Source organism: Nerophis ophidion, linkage group LG01 (assembly GCF_033978795.1).
Source record: "Nerophis ophidion isolate RoL-2023_Sa linkage group LG01, RoL_Noph_v1.0, whole genome shotgun sequence".
Classification (NCBI taxonomy): Eukaryota; Metazoa; Chordata; class Actinopteri; order Syngnathiformes; family Syngnathidae; genus Nerophis; species Nerophis ophidion.
In genome coordinates this window covers 24,945,323-24,968,699 of record NC_084611.1, presented here as the reverse complement: position 1 = coordinate 24,968,699, position 23,377 = coordinate 24,945,323, and the positions used below count along the sequence as shown (strand labels likewise).

General features: G+C 42.5%; 1 protein-coding gene across 1 annotated transcript in view; it reads left to right on the top strand.

Moving 5' to 3' along the window:
* The first annotated feature begins 9,683 nt into the window (after positions 1-9,683).
* Positions 9,684-23,377, top strand: part of LOC133552244 (dmX-like protein 1) — a 110,770-nt gene continuing 97,076 nt past the window's right edge. The window contains exon 1 of the mRNA XM_061899525.1: positions 9,684-9,702. The gene's annotated coding sequence lies outside the window, so the exon portion shown is untranslated. The remainder of the gene's footprint in view (positions 9,703-23,377) is intronic.

The window sequence follows — 23,377 nt, the reverse complement described above, 5'->3', positions numbered from 1 at the left end:
GGATGGATGGATATTTCAAGAAGGTGCCGCTGTAGTGGCTGCTAGTGGCAGGAGCTGTGTGCTCTTGTTTCATCCTTTTGTGTTCCTGATGTTTCCCTCTTGTTTTCGTGTGTTTTTTTGTTTTTCATTTTTTTGCCGTTTGGTTTGGGACCCTATGGGGCTGTGCGACAAGGGGTGGCACTTTCGTGGCTTTTTTGTGGGCTTCTGGATCTGCCTTCCGGGAGCCTTCTGGGCGTGGGGACCAGCTGCTGGGTTTCTGCCACACCGGAGTCCGTTTGGAGAGACTGGAGGAGAGGAGATGCGGATGAAGAGACGGGGCTGCGGAGCTGGCGCTGGGCACTGAGACGGAGGAGCTTCACGGTGTCTTGGCTGAATGAGCAAGTATCGGACACCTCGGTCTCCTTAGACGCATCCTCGCTCATGCATGCAGACTGGACACAGGCAGAGAGTTAGTGGGCGGCAGAGAGTGGTGTTGGCTCTCTTAGTTGCTTTGTTGGGTCTGCTCCTGTCTCTGGCCATGCTCCCTCCACCCCAGCAGACGATGGCGTGGAACACAGCAGAGGCCACCACAGTATGTGTGGGTGTTGAAATTATGTTTTTGTTTGGTTGCTTGTCTATGCATGGTGCCATAGTGAGTGCGGAATGTATATTATTGGTTGATTAGGTTTTTGTTGTTTTACTTTTGTGGCTGTTTGTAGAAATGGCACTATTGGAGTGGCAGATGTTTTCATCAGCTCTCCTCTTTTTAATGTATTTAATGCCCTTTGTATTCTTTAATGTTTCCCTCTTATCAATCATTCAATCAATCAGTGTTTATTCATCCCATCCATCCATCCATCCATCCATCCATCTATCCATCTTCTTCCACATCTCCGAAGTCGGGTCACGGGGGCTGCAGCCTAAGCAGGGAAGCCCAGACTTCCCCTCTCCCCAGCCACTTCGTCCAGCTCTTCCCGGGGGATCCCAAGGTGTTCCCAGGCCAACTGGGAGACATAGTCTTCCCAACGTGTCCTGGGTCTTCCCCGTGGCCTCCTACCAATCGGGCGTGCCCTAAACACCTCCCTAGGGAGGCGTTCGGGTGGCCTCCTGACCAGATGCCCGAACCACCTCATCTATCATAGCCCTAAATCACATGTGCCTCAAAAGGCTGCACAAGCCACAATGACATCCTCTATTCATAGCCCACAAAAGGGCAAGGAAAAACTCACAACCCAGGGGGACATCAATGTGGATGACTAGGAGAAACCTTGAGGAGGACCGCAGATGTGGGGGAACCCCCCCCCCCCCCATCCCCCCTCACCTAGGGGCGACCGGATGCAATGGACGTCGAGTGGGTTTAACATAATATTGTGACAGTCCAGTACATAGTGGATTTAACATAATAGTAAGAGTTTAGTCCATGGTGGAGCCAGCAGGAGACCATCCCAAGCGGAGATGGGTCAGTTTAAGTTATCTGTTAAAGTACCAATGATTGTCACACACACACTAAGTGTGGTGAAAGTTGTCCTCTGCATTTGACTCATCCCTTTGATCACCCCCTGGGAGGTGAGGGGAGCAGTGGGCAGCAGTGGGGCCGCACCCGGGAATATTTTTGGGTGATTTAGCCCCCAATTCCAACCCTTGATGCTGAGTGCCAAGCAGGGAGGCAATGGGTCCCATTTTTATAGTCTTTGGTATGGCTCGGCCGGGGTTTGAACTCAAGACCTACAGTACCTATCTCAGGGCGGACACTCTAACCACTAGGCCACTGAGCAGAGATGTCCCCAACCGATGCACAGGCATGCGGTCCACCCCCAGGTCCCGACTCTAGACATCCAGCACTTCAACTATGGCCACCGAACCTGTGTCCACCCCGCCACAAGAGAGAAAGGGGGGCAGAGGAGAAAAGAAAAGAAACGGCATATCAACTGGTCTGAAAAGGGGGCCTATTTAAAGGGTAGAGTAAACACATGAGTTTTAAGATAGGACTTAAATGCTTCTGCTGAGGTAGCATCTCTAACTGGGCATTCCATAGTACTGGAATCCGAATAGAAAACCCTCTATAGCCCGCGGACTATACTATACATGTTTACGTGTGCTATGGCTATGAGTTTTTTTCCCTTGGCCTCTGTCACGTCTTGGTGATCATGTTTAGTTTGGCTATGTTCTGTTTGGTTTTTGGATTTTGTCAGTTTCTGTTTTTTCACTCCCTGTTTTGTTTCCATGACAACCCATTAGTTTTCACCTGCCCTCATGTCACGCACCTGATTCATTTGGACTCACGCACCTGTTGTAATCACATCACCACTATTTAAGCCTGTAGTTGCCAGGCAGTCAGGCTGGCGACATCACATTTATGCTCTGCACTCTTGACACTCTGAGTACTCTCTCCAGGTCATAGTTCATGTTGCTCTTTTTTTGCTACGTAAGGTTTCTTTTGTTTATTCAAGCCTCAGTTTAGTGAGTTTTTTAGTTCATGTTTTCATTTCCATAGTTTACGTTATAGTAATAGTTTTTGTTTTCTTAGCCAAGTTTTGTACCTCTGCTGTGAGCGCCTTTTGTTTTCACATTTTGATAGATTAATTCAAAGATGTCATTACCTTCAAGTCATGTCCGGTTCAGTCGCTTTGCACCACGGGAAAACAAACCGCACCAAAGTCCTCGTCATGACAGACTCAGTCTGGACCCCATCTCCCGGGGCCCAGGTTTCAATCAATCAATCAATCAATGTTTATTTATATAGCCCTAAACAACATCCTCGGAAAAACCCACATAAGGGCAAGGAAAACTCACACCCAGTGGGACGCCAGTGACAATGATGACTATGAGAACCTTGGAGAGGACCACATATGTGGGCAACCCCCCCTCTAGGGTTTGGACTGGATATTTGTTTTCCTCAACCCCCCCAGCGTTGACCTGTTTCTCACCTTTTTTGTAAGGGGCGCCGGAAGTTGGCAGGCTTGTCAGCGATCCTGTTCTGTCTCCCTGTAATGTTTGTCTGATCTTGAATGGTTTGATAAAGTACTTCTGATTCGGATTTATCAGAGTGCTGTCATTTACAACTTTCTTAGATGCTGGATTATCTTGCAATCATACTTGTTTTTTTTGTTTATTCAAGCCTCAGTTTAGTGAGTTTTTTAGTTCATGTTTTCATGTCCGTAGTTTACGTTATAGTAATAGTTTTTGTTTTCTTAGCCAAGTGTTGTATTTCCGCTGTGAGCGCCTTTTGTTTTCACTTTTTGATAGATTAATTAAAAGATGTCATTACCTTCACGTCGTGTCCGGTTCAGTCGCTTTGCACCAAGGGAAAACAAACCACACCAAAGTCCTCGTCATGACAGACTCAGTCTGGACCCCATCTCCCGGGGCCCAGGTTTCAATCAATCAATCAATCAATCAATGTTTATTTATATAGCCCTAAACGATATCCTCGAAAAACCCACATAAGGGCAAGGAAAACTCACACCCAGTGGGACGCCAGTGACAATGATGACTCTGAGAACCTTGGAGAGGACCTCATATGTGGTCCTCTCATTGTTTTCCTCAACCCCCCTCAGCGTTGACCTGTTTCTCACCTTTTTTGTAAGGGGCGCCGGAAGTTGGCAGACTTGTCAGCGATCCTGTTCTGTCTCCCTGTAATGTTTGTCTGATCTTAAATGGTTTGATAAAGTACTTCTGATTGTGATTTATCAGAGTGCTGTCATTTGCAAATTTCTTAGATGCTGGGTTATCTTGCAATCATACTTGTTTTTTTTGTTTATTCAGGCCTCAGTTTAGTGAGTTTTTTAGTTCATGTTTTCATGTCCATAGTTTACGTTATAGAAATAGTTTTTGTTTTCTTAGTCAAGTTTTGTACCTCCGCTGTGAGCGCCTTTTGTTTTCACTTTTTGATGGATTAATTAAATGATGTCATTACCTTCACGTCGTGTCCGGTTCAGTCGCTTTGCACCAAGGGAAAACAAACCGCACCAAAGTCCTCGTCATGACAGACACAGTCTGGACCCCCTCTCCAGGGGCCCAGGCTTAGATTGGATATTTGTTTTCCTCAACCCCCCCCAGCGTTTACCTGTTTCTCACCTTTTTTGTAAGGGGCGCCGGAAGTGTGCAGACCTGTCAGTGATCCTGTTCTGTCTCCCTGTAATGTTTGTCTGATCTTGAATGGGTTAATAAAGTATTTCTGATTCTGATTCTGATTCATCAGAGTGCTGTCATTTGCAAATTTCTAAGATGCTGGGTTATTTTGCAATCATACTTGGGTTTTTTTCATGCAAATTTTGGGTCACCATTGGTCACGCCTGATTCCACGTTTGTTTTGCATTATGTTGGGCTTAACGATAACCGAAACGGCATATACAAAACCCGGGCAAAATTGGACCGTACAAAATCAGAAGCACTGCTGTACAGGTAATAAAGGCTGGTTAGATGGAAAAAAACAACAACATTTATTCACGTTGTACTGACATTTCCCTAACTTCAGATGACACTGAAGACACATGTAGAAATAATCAGCATAGCATTATTTATGTCTCAGTGTGCCACATGGGTCACGCTGTGTTTTACTCCCAGTAGTTCCTAAAAGAATCATTGAGATTTATAACAAGAGCTCAATATCTTTACCGCCTGTGACATTGGAGCATTAATGCCATAATGATCAGCTCCCCTGCATTCCACTTAAGACGAGACTTTGTCTTTGAGCCACTAAATGATGGATGGCTCAGATGAAAGTGGATGTAGGTCACTAAGGGGTGAGGGTCGACATAAATTAAACTGGGGTGTGTGTGTGGGGGGGAGGGGGGGGGGATTACCATGTATGGTGATGAATGAAGGCTATCACAGGTGCATAAGTCGAGATTGCACATTTTATGCACACGTTATCTTGACGGTGTATTTGGAAAGCTGGAACAATTGACGTGGTCACACATATCGTGTCTCGGGATGTGTTTAAATCACACAAAATACACATTGGCTCATCACCCGGCACAGTTGTAAGCAAGGCTGGTGCCAAAACACGGGATAAGAAGACGACCTGTGCTTGAAAGGAGGCATAAGAATATGAGGAAATGTGGAGCAGATGTGTGCAATCCAAAACGTCAGATTTATCACTTCAATAAAAAAATACATACAGTCGTGGTCAAAAGTTTAGATACAACTGTAAAGAACATAATGTCATGGCTGTCTTGAGTTTCCAATAATTTCTACAACTCTTATGTGATAGAGTGATTGGAGCACATACTTGTTGGTCACAAAAAAACATTCATGAAGTTTGGTTCTTTTATGAATTTATTATGGGTTTACTGAAAATGTGAGCAAATCTGCTGGGTCAAAAGTATACGTACAGCAATGTTAATATTTGGTTACATGTCCTTTGGCAAGTTTCAAGGCGCTTTTGGTAGCCATTCACGAGCTTCTGGCAAGCTTTGAGTTGAATTTTTGACCACTCCTCTTGACAAAATTGGTGCACTTTAGCTAAATGTGTCGGTTTTCTGACATGGACTTGTTTCTTCAGCATTGTCCACATGTTTAAGTCAGGACTTTGAGAAGGCCATTCTAAAACCTTAATTCTTGGCTGATTTAGCCATTCTTTTATCACTTTTGAGTTCACAAGCAGAGCTTATTAAATCCTACCCCTTTTCTTTTACATAACAGTTGCCAAAACTTTTGTTCACTTCCTGTTCTCAAAGTCTTCACAATATACTCCATAAGTAATCACAATAAAAAGAAGTAAATAAATAATTGATGAAGTAAATTTTATTCCATACGATGAGATAAGCAAGATTATTTTGAGAATGAAAGAATGAATGGGTGAATAAATTCAGAATGTTTATCATGGTTCTTCTTTTTTCTACTTAGTAAACACTTTAAGTTTGAAGAGTTTCTTGAAGTGGATCATATTAGTACATTGTTTGATTGCTTTGCTTAATCCATTCCATAATTTGATTCCACATACTGATATACTGAAGGTCTTAAGTGTTGTACGTGCGTACAAATGTTTTAAGTTATATTTTTCTCTAATATTATATTTTTCCTCTTTTGACATGAGTTTGGGGTCATTGTCCTGTTGGAACACCCAAGTACACCTAAGACCAATTTTCCTTTCAATTTTTCATATATGGGATCAAACGCCTAAACTCCTTGAGCATTCAGTGGCGCACATGTGAGCGACGGCAGACATGCACAATGTAATGCGCTTATCTTTTTATTCGATTTTGTGCGCGGCCTAGATTTGCCGTGCGCAGAGGACGCGTGAGCAGTGTGCAATTGCACAGGCGCGTACCTTAGAGGGAATGTTGCCCAAGACCCAAACTCCGAGCTGATAATTTTAGGTTGTCCTGAAGAATTTGGAGGTAATCCTCCTTTTTTTATTGTGCCATTTACTCTCTGTAAAGCACCAGTTCCATTGACAGCAAAACAGGCCCAGAGCATAATACTACCACCACCATGCTTGACGATAGGATGGTGTTCCTGGGATTTAAGGCCTCACCTTTGCTCCTCCAAACATATTGCTAGGTATTGTGGCCAAACAGCTCAATTTTGTCAAGAGGAGTGGTCAAAAATTCAACCAGAAGCTTGTGGATGGCTACCAAAAGCGTCTTATTGCAGTGAAACTTGCCAAAGGACATGTAACCCAATATTAACATTGCTGTATGTATACTTTTGACCCAGCAGATTTGCTCACATTTTCAGTAGACCCATAATAAATTCATAAAAGAACCAAACTTCATGAATGTTTTTTGTGACCAACAAGTATGTGCTCCAATTACTCTATCACAAAAAAATAAGAGTTGTAGAAATGATTGGAAACTCAAGACAGCCATGACATTATGTCCTTCACAAGTTTATGTCATAATTGCCAACCCTCCTGGATTTTCCGGGTGGCTCCCGAAATTCATCGCCTCTCCCGAAAACGTCCCAGGACAAATGTTCTCCTGAAAATCTCCCGAAATTCAGGCGGAACTGGAGGCCACCCCCCCTCCAGCTCCATGCGGACCTGAGTGACGTGTCGACAACCTGTTTTCACGTTAGCTTTCCCACAATATAAACAGCGAGCCTGCCCAATGACGTTATAACTGTAGAATGATCGAGGGCGAGTTCTTGGTTTCTTATGTGGATTTATTGTTAGGCAGTTTCATTAACATCCTCCCAGCGCGGTAACAACACACAACAACAGCAGTCACGTTTTTGTCTAGCGTAAAGCAGTTTGTCCGCCGTAAACAGGAATGTTGTGACACTCTTAAACAGGACAATACTGCCATCTACTGTACATGCATATGTGACAATAACATCTACGGCTTTTAGAGAGTGCAGAAGAACGAGGAAGATACAGCCGACAATGAGTAAGAGGTTAGAAATACTCTTGTAAGTTCCAAGCAGCAGCTGCGATTCGACCTGAATAGCCTCCGGGAAGAAGTAGTGGACTACCAATTGCTTGGCAGTGAAGATTTTCCTCAGGAAGCAAAGATTGACCGGTTTTGGGCCATGCTAGGGAGAGATGGAAGATTCCAGACTCTAGTGCATTTGATGAAAGCACTTTTGTGCGTGCCACACAGCAATGCATCATCAGAGAGGGTGTTCAGCATGGTTAGAAAAATAGTGACAGAGAATGGAACAAGGATGGACAATTCAACCCTTAACTCAACAATGAGTAGATGAGTGTTATGTGTGTGTGCATATGTGTAAATAAATGAACACTGAAATTCAAGTATTATATATATATATATATATATATATATATATATATATATATATATATATATATATATATATATATATATACATATATATATATATATATATATATATATATATATATGTCTTGATTGGATTATCCAGAGAATAGTGCTCGATACCGTGGTAGAGCGCAATATGTAGGTGTGGGAAAAAATCACAAGACTACTTCATCTCTACAGAACTGTTTCATGAGGGGTTCCCTCAATCATCAGGAGATTGAGGGAACCCCTCATGAAACAGTTCTGTAGAGATGAAGTAGTCTTGTGATTTTTTCCCACACCTACATATATATATATATATATATATATATATATATATATATATATATATATATATATATATATATATATATATATATATAGCTAGAATTCACTGAAAGTCAAGTATTTCTTATATATTCAGTATATATGAAATACTTGACTTGGTGAATTCTAGCTATATACAGCTCCCCTCTTAACAACGCCCCGCCCCACGCCCGACCCCGACCCCGACCCTACCCCACCCCACTCCCCACCTCCTGAAATTGGAGGTCTCAAGGTTGGCAAGTATGGTGTATGTAAACTTTTGACCACGACTGTAACTTTGCGATATTAAAACGAAACCAAACATGGTGCATAATATTAAACTTTGATGGAGCCATGGTCCATGCCCCTACCCCTTGTCGATAGTCCTAATTACATCTTTACAGTACATTGTTGTGTACCATACAGTATTCATGATGACATTACATCCATATTGCATTACTTCTTGCCCCAGATTTTAGCGGCAGGATTTTTGACACACATTGGCTTCCCGCCTTCTCCCTCCTCAACAGAGTTTCTCCTGCGAAATAAATCTGATGAATCTCCAGTTTGTGAGAGTAAGCGTGTTGCAATGGAGAGATCAGCAGCACAAACAACAAAAGCTGGACCTCTGAGCTCACTGTCGCCTTTGCCCGGCTATCAAAAGGTGCAAAAAAGAACAAATGGAAGACGGATTAAAAAAAAAAAAAAAAAAAAAACAGGTCATAAAGGCAGGTTGAAGGGTAATATAGAGCGAAACCTGCGTCACGGTGATAGAAAAGCCCTGCTGTCAGCACAGTGGAGGAGGGCAGGTGATGGAATAATGACAGTGGGAGGAGCCAGTTTGACCTCTGCTGACCTTTCCCTGGATGTTGCTGCTGGGGAGGAGATGAAGGAAGTCCTAACTGATGGGATATCCTGCCAACCCTCCCACTTTTACCTTGTACAGTCACCTCGGCAGCATGAGATGGTGTCCAAGCACAACAAAAACATGCAGCAGCTCCACTGAGACATACGCACCTTTTTTTGCAATGACGCACGTAAGTCTGGATGTTGAGTTAAAGTTTAAAGTACCACTAGGTGTGGCAAAATTATTATCATCATTTGATCCATCGCCCTTGATCACACACTGGGAGGTGAGGGGAGCAGAGAGCAGCAGCGGTGGCCGCGCCCGGGAATAATTGTTGGTGATTTAACCCCCAATTCCAACCCTCGATGCTGAGTGCCAAACAGGGAGGTAATGGGTCCCATTTTTATAGTCTTTGGTATGACTCAGGCGGGGTTTGAACTCACAACCTACCGATCTCAGGGTGTCTAGTTGTCACGCCTGTAGATTATGTTTTGTTTTCTGTCATGTCTGATCATGATAGTGTACGGCCATACTACCCTGAGCATCCCCAATCTTGTTTGTTCACGAAGCTAAGTAGTATCTGACCTGGTTAGTACTTGGATGGGAGACTGCCTAGGAATATCAGGTGCTGTTTGACCTTTGGACTCTTTAAGTTCCTTTTTTTTTCACTCCATTGTTTTGTTTCCATGGCTACCCATTGGTTTCACCTGTTGCTCATTTGGACACACGCACCTGTGTAATCATGTCCCTGTTACTTAAGCGTGTCTTTTTCTGTTGGTCGGCCTGGCTTCGTTGTGATCTTGTCTTGCTCTGTGCTGACTTTATTCCTGCCTTGCCATAGTTTCCTGCTTCATGCCATGCCAAGTAAGTTTTGTTTGATTTATGCTCATTGTCTGTTTATGCGTTAGTTTTGTTCCTTAGCCCAAGTTGTGCCTCCCTTGTGAGCGCTTTTTGTTTGTAACTTTTTGTAGTTCAAATTAAATCATGTTTTTACCAAAACGCCATGTCCCGAGTAGTCCGTCTGCCTTCTTGGGAGAACGTCCCCGCAGTAAGCTGCGACCCCCCCATCCTGACACTAGTATGTCTAGATCACAGGTCGGGGGGCCTTGAGTTGACTAACGTGAACCCCGACTTAAACAAGTTGAAAAACTTATTCGGGTGTTACCATTTAGTGGTCAATTGTACGGAATATGTACTGAACTGTGCAATCTACTAATAAAAATATTTGGCCTGGAAATAATATGTATCAATAAAGTACTGCAACTCTTCTTACTGAATGTATTACTTCTTTCTTTTTTGGGAGAAAAAAATATATGTACTCCACGTAATCGCAAATTTTATTAACTTAAATATTGTCTAATTATGCCAAAATACATTACAGGCCAAACGTTTGGACACACCTTCTCATTCAATGCATTTTCATAACCATTGACATAGTAGATTGTCACTGAAGGCATCAAAATGATAAATGAACACATTCTAGTTTCTTCTAAATAGCCAACCTTGGCTCCGACTACATTTTTGCACACTCTTGGCATTCTCTCGATGCGCTTCAAGAGGGAGTCACCTGAAATGGGTGCAAGATCCTGTCTTGGATCCGCTTGAACTGAACTCTCGCGGCTGTGTTGGAGCCACAATGGATTGAACTTTCACAGTATCATGTTAGACCCGCTCGACATCCATTGCTTTCGGTCCCCTAGAGGGGGGGGTTTGCCCACATCTGAGGTCCTCTCCAAGGTTTCTCATAGTCAGCATTGTCACTGGCGTCCCACTGGATGTGAATTCTCCCTGCCCACTGGGTGTGAGTTTTCCTTGCCCTTTTGTGGGTTCTTCCGAGGATGTTGTAGTCGTAATGATTTGTGCAGTCCTTTGAGACATTTGTGATTTGGGGCTATATAAATAAACATTGATTGAAGAGTGTGAAAAGCAGGAATCAGAGCAAAGGGTGGCTATTTTGAAGAAACTAGAATATAAAACATGTTTTCAGTTATTTCACCTTTTTTTGTTAAGTACATAACTCCACGTGTTCATTCATAGTTTTGATGCCTTCAGTGACAATCTACATTGTAAATAGTCATGAAAATAAAGAAAAAGCATTGAATGAGGAGGTGTGTCCAAACTTTTGACTTGTACTGTACATTACCAAACATTCAAACATGTTTTAAAGTATAAATAAATACTAATAACAATGATTTCAAATCAAGTTATCTATTAAATTGTGCAATGTAAAAGTAGCAATAGATTTCATGGTAAAATTGCGAAATGTACTGTGTTTTTACAGCATTTTTCTCTTATTTGTTTTTTCTTTTTTTACTGTAATAAACTGTGGTGCCGTTTTGGCATTTACAGTAATACACCGAAAACTCTGCAGTTGTTGACTTAGGGTAATTTTAGTGTAAAATTGCATTTTCTTTATTTACAGTATAAAAAAAACAAACACAAATGTAAATATTGCAGTAAAATTCTGGCAAGTGAGCAGCCTTTTTTTTTTTTTTACCAGTACTATTTTTCTATTTATATTAATATACACTACATTTTAAGGTATAAAAAAATAAATTACAATATACTTTTTTTTTTTTTAAATCTACTAATAAAATACATTAAAAATATTGTAATAATAGTATTCACTGTTAGAAGCGGCCCTCTGGGGCCAAACATAACTGCGATGTGGCCCTCAGTGAGAATGACTTTGACACCCCCGGTTTATATCAGTGTTTTTCAACCTATTTTGAGCCAAGCACATTTTTTGCGTTGAAAAAATCCAGAAGTCCACCACCAGCAGAAATCACAAAAAAACCAAACTCAGTTGACAATAAAAAGTAGTTGTCGCTATTGTTGGATATGACTCTAAACCAGGGGTCAGGAACCTTTTTGGCTGAGAGAGCCATGAAAGTCAAATATTTTAAAATGTATTTCCGTGAGAGCCTTATAATTTTTTTAACACTGGATACAACTAAATGCGTGCATTTTTAAGTAAGACCAACATTTTTTAGCGTATAATAAGTCTCTCATTCTGTTTAATAACATTGTTCTTCTGAAGCTAACCAATAATTAAATTATTCTTACCATTAATGCGACTTCTTAAACAGGATGGATGAATTAAAATGCCAGAGAATGTTTTATATTTTGAGCATTATTTTAACACTGTGATTACCAGCGGAATTATTCATTACGTTTCACATTAAGCAATGTCAGCTAAGATTTGTCTGAGATCCAGATGCAGTCATCAAAAGAGCCACATCTGGCTTGAGAGCCATAGGTTCCCTACCCCTGCTCTAAACCATAAAAAAAACATTTAAAAAAAACATACTAACCCAAGTATGCATCACGATAACTCTTATTTTTAGTTTTTTGCTGTTTTCATGTGTGTAGTGTTTTAGTTCTTTTCTTGCGCTCCTATTTTGGTGGTTTTTCTCTTTTTTTCGGTATTTTCCTATAGCAGTTTCATGTCTTCCTTTGAGCGATATTTCCCGCAACGACTTTGTTTTAGCAATCAAGAATATTTCAGTTGTTTTTATCCTTCTTTGCGGGGACATTGTTGATTGTCATGTCATGTTGGGATGTACATTGTGGACGCCGTCTTTGCTCCGCAGTAAGTCTTTGCTGTCGTCCAGCATTTTGTTTTTGTTTACTTTGTAGCCAGTTCAGTTTTCGTTTCGTTCTGCATAACCTTCCCTAAGCTTCAATACCTTTTCTTAGGAGCACTCACCTTTTGTTTATTTTGGGTTTAAGCTTTAGACACTTTTTTACCTGCACACTGCCTCCCGCTGTTCGCGACATCTACAAAGCAATTAACTACCGGCTGCCACATACTGATATGGAAGAGTATTACACGGTTACCCTGCCGAGCTCCAGACAGCACCGACACTCAAGAACAACACATAATTTGCAGACTATAATTACTGGATTGCAAAAAATATTTTGAACGCAAATAGGTGAAATCAGATAATCTCCCACGGCACACCAGACTGTATCTCGCGGCACAGTGGTTAAAAAACACTGCGCCAACCCAACAGGAGCCTTCTCATAGTAGCTCCACCCACTCGGCTGATAACTTTATACAATTATTTACTGGGAAAATCTCGCTCATTAGAACAAAGATTAAAGACACCACGTCCCAGCTTCAACTGTGTTCCACAAATGCAGGTATGAACATGGGCATTGGGGCAAATCCTCTCCAAAATAATCTCTCTCATGTTGAGGAAGTAACACGAGAAGACTCTTGCCACTCGTTAGTGGGACAAAACAGACATCAGTTCTACTCGACCCACTTCCTGGGAAACTCATTAAGGAGCTGTGTGCAATATTGGGACCATCAGTGCTAAATATTATTAACGTATAACTCTCCTCTGGTACTGTTCCTTTACCATTCAAAAGGACAGTTATTCATCCTCTACTTAAAAGACTGAACCCCCGACCCTGGCCTACTTCTGGTAGTACCAGCCTGTGTCACACCTCCACTGAAACATTGTTGCACAGTAGCTAAAAAAAAGTGTCTAACAATCTTTTTCAAAATGTTCAGTCGGGTTTCAGGGCAAATCAACCTACTGAGATAATCCTTTGCAAAAGTGGATGTTGATACATCTTCCATACTGATACTGTTTGATCTGAGTGCTGCCCTCGATACCGGCAACTTTTAGTATCTTAACTCCAAGAAAACAGAGATATTGATTACCGGTCCCGCCAAACCAGGGAGGAAAATCTGTGCCCAGATGTTTTTTTGTTCTGTTTGTTTCACTACTTCAGTTCCGTTTTCAGCACCCTTGGATTTGTGTGTTGGTTTCCATGGGTGCTGATAGGTTTCAGCTGCCTCTGATTAGTGTTCGGGACGCTCGCCTGCTCCTGGGCACTAATCAGAGAGCTACATACTCCTGGCTGGCTGTCTTATTTGCTTCCACGCAACTGTAATGACGTGGTCGCATGGTTGTGTAGGACGTTCTCGCAAGATTCAACAGGAAACTCCGGAGGCAAGGTGCAGGTGAGACAATGATTTATTGTCAATGAAACTACAAAAAGACTTGAGTCCCGATCACATGAGAAGCTAAGATAAGGAAATAGCTAGCGTCAAAGCTTGGCATAAAAACAGGCAATCAAAAGCAAGGCTTCGCTCTGGAATCGTAGGAATAGACGTCGTAACTGTTGCGTGGAAGCAAATAAGATAGCCAGACAGGAATATGTAGCTCTCTGATTAGTGCCCAGGAGCAGGTGAGCGTCCCGAACACTAATCCAAGATGGCGGCGCCCGGAAGTCCTGCGACATCGAGGAGCTTCTGCTAAATATGGAACATTTGGCAGAAATACCGGACAATTCTACAAACTTTATGGCTGGCTCACATCGTGGTCACTCCATGATCACGTACGACCCCCAGACACTTCCGGATGTGGACGTATCGGGCCGTTTTGGACTGATAGACACGTGCTTGCTAGACCTGCTAACTAGCACGGGAATACTTCGGCGGCTACATCCAGCGGCCTGTGAAGCAGGGGAGTATAGTAGCAGCGGGGGCCGTCTACGGAGCAGACGCCAGCGGTGTGATCGGAAACGCGGATGTCGAGCGGGGCTAAAAACAAAGTAGAAGGCTAATCCCCACAGAACACCACTTCCCTCCATCCTGAAGCCGGATTTAAATGGAAGATGCGAGACTACTGGTCTGGGTGAGGAGTCAGTTAAATTAGAACACATTTTTTCTGCTTTGATTGTTTCAGAGTTGGACACGTGTTCTACTGAGGTGGCTAACTATGATGCGTGCAGTTTATCAAAGCAACAAACAAACAATCGGAAAATTCCCGTCGTATCAATTCCTAGATATGGTCGTAATTATACTAAATGCACTGGGCATAATAAACACAACATTATTAATATTGCTACTACGGCTAATTTGATCAAAAATTCCCTAAAACAACCCACTACCTATAATATAGGTTTTTTAAACATAAGATCATTGTCTCCCAAAACGTTGTTAGTTAATGATATCATCAGAGACAACAATCTTAACGTCATCGGTCTCAGCGAAACCTGGCTTAAACCAAATGACTTTTTTGCGCTAAATGAGGCATGTCCTCCTAACTTTACACATGCGCATATTGCCCATCCTATTAAAAGGGGTTGGGGGGTCGCACTAATATACAACGAAAACTTTAACCTTAGTCCTAACATAAATAATAAATATAAATCGTTTGAGGTGCTTACTCTGAGGTCTGTCACACCGCCGCCTCTACACCTGGCTGTTATCTACCGCCCCCCAGGGCCCTATTCGGACTTTATCAATGACTTCTCAGAGTTTGTTGCTGATCTAGTGACACACGCCGATAATATAATCATTATGGGGGACTTTAATATCCATATGAATACCCCATCGGACCCACCGTGCGTAGCACTCCAGACTATAATTGATAGCTGTGGTCTCACACAAATAATAAATGAACCCACGCATCGCAACGGTAATACGATAGACCTACTGCTTGTCAGGGGTATCACCGTTTCCAAAGTTACGATACTCCCGTATGCTAAAGTAATGTCCGATCATTACCTTATAAAATTCGAGGTTCAGACGCATGTTCGTCAAACTAATAATAATAATAACTGCTATAGCAGCCGCAACATTAATACGGCCACAACGACAACTCTTGCTGACCTTCTGCCCTCGGTAATGGCACCATTCCCAAAGTATGTGGGCTCTATTGATAACCTCACCAATGACGCCCTGCGCGAAACCATTGATAACATAGCACCGCTAAAGTTAAAAAAGGCTCCAAAAAAGCGTACCCCGTGGTTTACAGAAGAAACTAGAGCTCAGAAATTATTATGTAGAAAGCTGGAACGCAAATGGCGTACGACTAAACTTGAGGTGCACCATCAAGCATGGAATGATAGTTTAATAAATTATAAACGCATGCTTACCTTGGCTAAAGCTAAATATTACTCAAATCTCATCCACCGTAATAAAAACGATCCTAAATTTTTGTTTAGTACGGTAGCATCGCTAACCCAACAAGGGACTCCTTCCAGTAGCTCCACCCACTCAGCTGATGACTTTATGCAATTCTTTAGTAAGAAAATTGAAGTCATTAGAAAGGAGATTAAAGACAATGCGTCCCAGCTACAACTGGGTTCTATTAACACTGACACGATTGTATATACGGCGGATACTGCCCTCCAAAATAGTTTCTCTCGTTTTGAGGAAATAACATTAGAGGAATTGTTACAACGTGTAAATGGAATAAAACAAACATGTTTACTTGACCCACTTCCTGGGAAACTGATCAAGGAGCTCTTTGTATTATTAGGTCCATCAGTGCTAAATATTATAAACTTATCACTTTCCTCGGGCACTGTTCCCCTAGCATTCAAAAAAGCGGTTATTCATCCTCTTCTTAAAAGACCTAACCTCGATCCTGACCTCATTGTAAACTGCCGACCGGTGTCTCACCTTCCCTTTATTTAAAAAATCCTCGAAAAAATTGTTGCGGAGCAGTTAAATGAACACTTAACGCCTAACAATCTATGTGAAACCTTTCAATCCGGTTTCAGGGCAAATCACTCCACGGAGACAGCCCTCACAAAAATGACTAATGATCTATTGCTAACGATGGATTCTGATTCGTCATCTATGTTGCTGCTCCTCGATCTTAGCGCTGCTTTCGATACCGTCGATCATAATATTTTATTAGAACGTATCAAAACACAAATTGGTATGTCAGACTTAGTCCTGTCTTGGTTTAACTCTTATCTTACTGATAGGATGCAGTGCGTCTCCTATAACAATGTGACCTCGGACTACGTTAAGGTAACGTGTGGAGTTCCCCAGGGTTCGGTCCTTGGCCCTGCACTCTTCAGCATCTACATGCTGCCGCTAGGTGACATCATACGCAAATACGGTGTTAACTTTCACTGCTATGCTGATGACACCCAACTCTACATGCCCCTAAAGCTGACCAACACGCCGGATTGTAGTCAGCTGGAGGGGTGTCTTAATGAAATCAAACAATGGATGTCCGCTAACTTTTTGCAACTCAACGCCAAAAAAACGGAAATGCTGATTATCGGTCCTGCTAGACACGGACCTCTATTTAATAATACAACTCTAACATTTGACAACCAAACAATTAAACAAGGCGACACGGTAAAGAATCTGGGTGTTATCTTTGACCCAACTCTCTCCTTTGAGTCACACATTAAAAGCGTTACTAAAACGGCCTTCTTTCATCTCCATAATATCGCTAAAATTCGCTCCATTCTGTCCACTAAAGACGCTGAGATCATTATCCATGCGTTTGTTACGTCTCGCCTCGATTACTGTAACGTATTATTTTTGGGTCTCCCCATGTCTAGCATTAAAAGATTACAGTTGGTACAAAATGCGGCTGCTAGACTTTTGACAAGAACAAGAAAGTTTGATCACATTACGCCTGTACTGGCTCACCTGCACTGGCTTCCTGTGCACTTAAGATGTGACTTTAAGGTTTTACTACTCACGTATAAAATACTACACGGTCTAGCTCCATCCTATCTTGCCGATTGTATTGTACCGTATGTCCCGTAAAGAAATCTGCGTTCAAAGGACTCCGGCTTATTAGTGATTCCCAAAGCCCAAAAAAAGTCTGCGGGTTACAGAGCGTTTTTATTTCGGGCTCCAGTACTCTGGAATGCCCTCCCGGTAAAAGTTCGAGATGCCACCTCAGTAGAAGCATTTAAGTCCCACCTTAAAACTCATTTGTATACTCTAGCCTTTAAATAGACTCCCTTTTTAGACCAGTTGATCTGCCGTTTCTTTTCTTTTTCTCCTATGTCCCACTCTCCCTTGTGGACGGTGGTCCGGTCCGATCCGGTGGCCATGTACTGCTCGCCTGTGTATCGGCTGGGGACATCTCTGCGCTGCTGATCCGCCTCCGCTTGGGATGTTTTCCTGCTGGCTCCGCTGTGAACGGGACTCTCGCTGCTGTGTTGGATCCGCTTTGGACTGGACTCTTGCGACTGTGTTGGATCCATTATGGATTGAACTTTCACATGTTAGACCCGCTCGACATCCATTGCTTTCCTCCTCTCCAAGGTTCTCATAGTCATCATTGTCACCGACGTCCCACTGGGTGTGAGTTTTCCCTGCTCTTATGTGGGCCTACCGAGGATGTCATAGTGGTTTGTGTTGTGGTTTGTGCAGCCCTTTGAGACACTAGTGATTTAGGGCTATATAAGTAAACATTGATTGATTGATTGATTGATAATCAGAGGCAGGTGAAACTAATCAGCACCCATGGACACCAAAACACAAACCCAGGGGTGCTGAAACCAGAATTGAGGTAGTCAAACTAACAGAACAAAACATCACCCAGGCAACGGATCATAACAGACTTTTCGGAGTTCCTAGAAGCTTTCTTTGTCGTGTTCCGACATATGGGAACTAGGGATGTAGTTTCTACTCTTTATCCTCCCAGGTGCAGTAGGCACAGACTGCACTTGGGACAGAGCAAAGAAAAAATGGCTAGCGTCAGCTTCATGTCAGGTTTATTATATATTTATTTGATCAGAAATAGCGATCAGCAAGCGCACTCCAGCCCTGCACGGGCCGTATTCAAACAAATCATTGAGAGGTAAACGGGTAAGTGCTAGCCAATTAAAGTTAAGTTAAAGTAACAATGATTGTCACACACACACTAGGTGTGGTGAAATTTGTCCTCTGCATTTGACCCATCCCCTTGATCACCCCCTGGGAGGTGAGGGGAGCAGTGGGCAGCAGCGGTGCCGTGCCCAGGAATCATTTATGGTTATTTAACCCCCAATTCCAACCCTTGATGCTGAGTGCCAAGCAGGGAGGTAATGGGTCTCATTTTTTCATAGTCTCTGGTATGACTCGGCCGGGGTTTGAACTCACAACCTACCGATCTCAGGGAGGACACTCTAACCACTGGGCCACTGAGTTACATAATCAATCAATGTTTATCAATCAATCTTTATTCATACAGCCCTAAATAACAAGTGTCTCAAAGGGCTGCACAAGGCACAACGACATCCGCGGTACAGAGCCCACATAACGGCAAGGAAAAACTCACCCCAGTGGTACATTGATGACAATGCCTATGAGAAACTTTTATTTTGTATTTCTCTGTGCAAATAAGACACGTCGGGGTGCCCCTGTGCTCAACTAAGAAATATTGCATCTCCCACTTTTCCTGGAATTGTCTTTGTTCATCACAAACCCTTCTCTTCCTTGCAGGCTTTAAAAAAGACATGTTTGGAGAATAATGTTATTTCCGCAATGTGTGTTGTTCCGCTTTTCCTCCATACAGCAACACGACGGCGGATAATAGCCGGGAAAGTACTGATATAGCGAGCACAAAAAAGTGACGGCTCCCAGAGTTATCCGGCGTCATATAGAAATATATGTAGTGTTCATCATGTGAGGCAATGAAAATTAAACAATAAAAAAAAAAAATAACTGTTTGAATTGGTCCAGATTATCGGGGACTGTTATTACTGACGAACAGGTGTCGCGGTGTGACTGCAGCCAGGCGCGTAAGAAAACCCTCGTCTCCGTGGCAACGTCTCTGTCGCTTTCACTCATTTGCCGCTTTTCCACTAATGCAGGTGTAGGCAACCCAGAACGTTGAAAGAGCCATTTTGGACCCAAATAACACAACGCTGTCAAGCGCCATTCATGTCAAACTTGCGGGCCGCGCTAACATTAAACTTTCATATTAAGGTGGGGGCCGCAAAATAACGTCATCTGTCGTCTCAGACACGTGGCCCACGGGCCGCAATTCTAAGACCCCTGATTTAAAGGCTAGAGTATACAAATGAGTTTTAAGATGAGACTTAAATGCTTTTACTGAGGTAATATCTCGAACTGTTACCGGGAAGGCATTCCAGAGTACTGAAGCCCCAATAGAAAACGCTCTGTAGCCCACAGACTTTTTTTGGGCTCTGGGAATCACTAATAAACCGGAATTCTTTGAACGCAGATTTCTTGCCGGGACATATGGTACAACACAATCGGCAAGATAGGCTGGAGCTAGACCATGTAGTATTTTATACGTAAGTAGTAAAACCTTAAAGTCACATCTTAAGTGCACAGGAAGCCAGTGCAGGTGAGCCAGTACAGGCGTAATGTGATCAAACTTTCTTGTTCTTGTCAAAAGTTTAGCAGCCGCATTTTGTACCAACTGTAATCTTTTAATGCTGGACATGGGGAGACCCGAAAATAATAGGTTACAGTAATGGAGACGAGACGTAAAGAACGCAAGAATATTGATCTCAGCGTCGCTAGTGGACGAAATGGAGCGAATTTTAGCGATACAGTTGGTACAAAATGCGGCTGCTAGACTTTTGACAAGAACAAGAAAGTTTGATCATATTACGCCTATACTGGCTCACCTGCACTGGCTTCCTGTGCACTTAAGATGGGACTTTAAGGTTTTACTACTTACGTATAAAATACTACACGGTCTAGCTCCATCTTATCTTGCCGATTGTATATGTCCCGGCAAGATATCTGCGTTCAAAGGACTCCGGCTTATTAGTGATTCCTAAAGCCCCAAAAAAGTCTGCGGGTTATAGACCGTTTTCCGTTCGGGCTCCAGTACTCTGGAATGCCCTCCCGGTAACAGTTCGAGATGCTACCTCAGTAGAAGCATTCAAGTCTCATCTTAAAACTCATTTGTATACTCTGGCCTTTAAATAGACTCCCTTTTTAGACCAGTTGATCTGCCGTTTCTTTTCTTTTTCTCCTCTGCCCCCCCCTCCCTTATGGAGGGGGTCCGGTCCGATGACCATGGATGAAGTACTGGCTGTCCAGAGTTGCGACCCAGGATGGACCGCTCGCCTGTGTGTTGGTTGGGGACATCTCTACGCTGCTGATCTGACTCCGCTTGGGATGGTTTCCTGTGGACGGGACTCTCGCTGCTGTCTTGGATCCGCTTTGAACTGAACTCTGGCGGCTGTGTTGGAGCCACTATGGAATGAATGGAATCCAATGCTTTCGGTCCTCTAGAGGGGGGGGGGTGGCCCACATTTGAGATCCTCTTCAAGGTTCTCATAGTCATCATTGTCACTGGCGTCCCACTGGGTGTGAGTTCTCCTTGCCCTTATGTGGGTTCTTCCGGAGATGTCGTAGTCGTAGTGGTTTGTACAGTCCTTTGAGACATTTGTGATTTAGGGCTATATAAATAAATATTGATTGATTGATTGATATTACGGAGATGAAAGAAGGCCGTTTTAGTAACACTCTTAATGTGTGACTCAAACGAGAGAATTGGGTCGAAGATAATACCCAGATTCTTTACCGAGTCGCCTTGTTTAATTGTGTGATAAAAGCTACAAGCTACCAACTCATTGTGCAGCACAGCTCTTAAGGTGTTGATTTATATACAGCCACACAGCCAAACTGTTACACCCCTATAAAGATTCCGAAAAGCCCCAAAATGTTAATCCAATAAATATTTACTCTGTGGAACAGGTTTTGATGCAGCTTCTGCTCTAATCCTTGACTGAGCCAAAAAGAAATGTTGACTCTCTCGCTGTTAAAACGCTTGGCATTTAGTTATTTTTGGTTTTGTTTGCTGAAGAACAATGCTCCACTCTGGTGCTTGACGCTCTCAGCAGCGGCACAATGAAGAAAATGAGAGTAGAAAGAGCGCTGCATGAATGGAAAGTGTCGTAGTTTGTCATGAATGTAGTGCACCGAGTTGGTTTTGCCTCAAATGAAAAGCTCATTTTTATAAATGTTTGGGGATGCAAATAATCAACCAGAGCAGAAATTATTTAATGTAATCAAATAGAAACCATTTTCTTGAGAGAAAAAAAAAAGTGGGGTTTTGTTTGTCATAATGCTTCATGATGCTTCATTACTCCCTTATGTCCCTGAGTGTCAGATATATTTCAGTGGGTATTTTTTCCTGTGGAAAAGCTGCCCTCCATCCTCCTCCTCCTCCCGATTGTGGTTACATGAAAGCATGGCCACGCTCAAAGCCCAACCTCAATCTGGCATCAGTCGCTACAACTCGTAGTCATGGGGAAAACACACACATACACAAAATAACTAATGCATTAGGCCAGTGTTTTTCAACCACTGTGCCGTGGGAAATCATCTAATTTCACCAAGTTGATTTAAAAATATATTTTGTAAACCAGTAATTATAGTCTGCAAATGATGTGTTGTTGCGAGTGTCGGTGATGTCTAGAGCTCGGCAGAATAACTGTGTAATACTCTTGCATATCAGTAGGTGGCAGCTAGTAGCTAATTGCTTTGTAGATGTCTGCAACAGCGGGAGGCAGCGTGCAGGTAAAAAGGTGTCTAACGCTTGAACCAAAAAAATAAAAGGCGAGTGCAGCTAAGAAAATGAATTTGTTGCGACTCGGATCTTCACATGTTTATTTTTCCATTTTTGTTTCATTCTCTTTCTGACCCACTTACTTCCTGTTTAGTCCGTTACCATGGTTACACATTGATTTCACCTGCTCCTCGTTTTCTACACACACCTGGTTCTACTTGATTACTCCCTATATAAGCCTTCTTCTTTTCCTTGTTCAGTCTGGGTCCATAATAGTTGCTCACATGCAACAAGTGACGACTGCTCTTCTCGGTACGTTTATTCTCGCTAGCTCATATGCTAAGCCACCTGCCTATTCTTAGCTCACATGCTAATTGTTTTTGTTTTTTCATTTTTGTGCTTTCATGCCAATTCTAGTTTTCTGTTTGTATTTCCTAGTTTTCATACTAGCGTTTTTGGCTTGCCTTTTTATTCGCTCCAGTATTTCTGTTCAGAGCTCTCCTTTTGTTAAATAAATCTCTTTAAAAATCTTGCCTTTGTTGTGTTCAAGGTCAACGCATCCTCGAGGGAATCGAACCCGGCACCTCGATGCCCACCAGTCCTTACAGAATTAGAGCTTAGGAAAGGCTATGCAGAACGAAACTAAAACTGAACTGGCTACAAAGTAAACAAAAAAAGAATGCTGGACGAGAGCAAAGACTTACTGTGGAGCAAATACGGCATCCACAATGTACATCCCAACATGACATGACAATCAACAATGTGCCCACAAAGAAGGATAAAAACAACTGAAATTCTGTTGATTGCTGAATCAAAGTAGATGTGGGAAATATCGCTCAAAGGAAAATACCAAAGAAAAGAAAAAGTCGCCAAAATAGGAGCGCAACGCAGGAACTAAAACAGAACGCACAGGAAAAAAAGCATAAAACTAAAAAAAAAAAAAAAGTCAGGGCGTGATGTGACGGGTCATGACAGTACACCTACTTTGAGACAAGAGCTATGTTGATGCATGCTTGGTTATGGTTTTAAGTCATATCCAACGATTGTGACAACAACTTTTTACTATCAACTGAGTTTCGTTTTTTAATGATTTCTGCTGGTGGTGCGCGTCCGGATTTTTTCAATGAAACAAATGTGCTTTGGCTTAAAAAAGGTTGAAAAGCATTGCACTAGGCGCTAGAAATAATCAATTCATCCCTCAAAATGTGCTCGACATGATAGCTGGAGCAGGATCCCAGTTTGACAATAGAGATTTATACTGGTGTGATACTTTAAAT